This window comes from Hylobates moloch, unplaced genomic scaffold (genome assembly GCF_009828535.3).
Source record: "Hylobates moloch isolate HMO894 unplaced genomic scaffold, HMol_V3 SCAFFOLD_4, whole genome shotgun sequence".
In the NCBI taxonomy this organism is placed as follows: Eukaryota; Metazoa; Chordata; class Mammalia; order Primates; family Hylobatidae; genus Hylobates; species Hylobates moloch.
In genome coordinates this window covers 35,343,492-35,345,327 of record NW_026652279.1, presented here as the reverse complement: position 1 = coordinate 35,345,327, position 1,836 = coordinate 35,343,492, and the positions used below count along the sequence as shown (strand labels likewise).

Here is a 1,836-nt window from a genome sequence, read left to right as displayed (position 1 = left end):
TGTCACTTCCTGCTGCCTTCTGTCACCTACAGATGAGCCATTAAGTCCAGCCCACATTCAAGGGGAGAGGAAGTAAGCACCACCTCAGGCACAGAAGAACAGAAAGAAGTTGTGTGCATATCTTTAAGACAACCACATACGAGGAACTGCTTTTTTTTGGTACAGAAACTGTCTTTTTAAAAATTTACCCTTGACATTTGGAAACCTCATCCAGCTATGTCTGAGTTGCAAATTCAGGTATATCTTTAAAAAAATTTTCTTTGATTACATCTTCACATATTGTTTTCATTTTACTTACTCTTTCTTCTTTTTCAGGAAAATGAATTATGTGTTGGATTTCCTTTAGTTTCATATTCAATATATCTGTAATTCTCTCCATGGAAAAGGCAGGAGCACCTGGTGCAGGGCTTACTTGGGAAGGGAGCAGCTTCTTAGTTGGTTGGGGGAGGGGGACATATGTTCCCTGCGCCTTTGGAGGGGAGGGGGGCCTCAGCATTGGAGGCATGGGAGTTGGGGGTGTACCCAGGATTTGAGGGGTGAACCCCAGGAGGCTGAAGATGGACCCGAGGAACTGACGGATGGACCCCAGGAGATTTGGGGTGGACCCCCAGGGCCTGAGGGTACATCCCTGGGTCTGGTGGGTGCACTCCCAGGGCCTGAAGGTGAACGGCAGGGGCTGCTGGGTGCACCCCTGGGGCCTGGGGGTGAACCCCCACTGATGGGGGAGGATGGAACCCTGGGGCTGGTGGGTGAACCCCATGAGCTGGTGGGTGGACTCCGGGGGCTGATGGGTGAACCCCGGGGGCTGGAGGATGGACCCCAGATGTGGGGTTGCACCACTGGGGCTGGGGGGTAGACCCCTGGAGCTGGCAGGGGCAGCTGAGGTGGTCCCAGGGGCCCTGAGGGTGCAGGCCCCATAGGGGGCATGGGTGGCAGAGGCAGACCTCCTGGAAGGGGCGGTGGCAAAGACTCAGACAGCAGCAGCCAAGGGGGCAGATCATTCATCGGCGGGGGTGGAGGCCGCTTCACCCCAGGGGTCCAGTGGAGAGGCTGGGGCTTCTCCATCTTAAAGCGGAACTGGAGGAAGAACTGCTTGGTCTCCCGGTTCCAGTGTGTCCAGAACGTGCCTTCCACCTTGTTGATCTCCCCACTCGGCACCTTGAAGGTGATGGTCTTGTAGGGCTCAGTGGCCATCAGCAGGTCATGCCAACACCGTTCCAGGGGCTTGATCCTCTGTTCGTATGCAGACATGAAGTGGTGGCACAGCATGATGCCACCTCCTTAGCCTCCTTGGCTGCTCGCCGGGCCAGGTTGGTCTGGTGCTTCTTCCCCTGGGTATGTGCCAGATAGCTCCCCTTCTTGTTGAGAAGCATCAGGCAGAGCTTGCATTCTTAGGGGCCCAGGTGGTTTTTCATTAAGTATGGGTCCTTATTGATGTCGATGGTTTCCAGGGCCAGCTGCCAGAGGTGCTCCCTGCAGTCATGATTGCTCTCAGAGGAGGAGGCCATGCCCCTGCTCCTGGTCTTGTCCTCAGTGCGATGCTGGAAGTCCATGGTGACAGCATTGGGCTTTAGCAGACTGGGAGACACCAGAGCCTGAGGCCACACTATGGCCTCCTCGATTGGCCACTGCCACGACTTTGTTTGGCGCACCTGTAGTAATTTGTTATAGCAGCCTGGACTAAGCCTGTCCTCAATACCTTTCACCAAATCTGTTATCTCCTTGGCCCCAGGGAGGCATCTAACCTTAGTTCTCAAAATTCAAGAGGTTAACAGTCATCAAGCCTGTATATTATGAGCCTTTGCATGCTGCAGCTCAGTTGTCATTGCTTCTTCT

At 54.3% G+C, this 1,836-nt stretch overlaps 1 pseudogene; it reads right to left on the bottom strand.

The window, feature by feature from the left end:
• Positions 1-431: 431 nt before the first annotated feature.
• LOC116466305 (splicing factor 3A subunit 2-like) lies at positions 432-1,553 on the bottom strand (annotated as a pseudogene).
• Between the last annotated feature and the right edge of the window lie 283 nt (positions 1,554-1,836).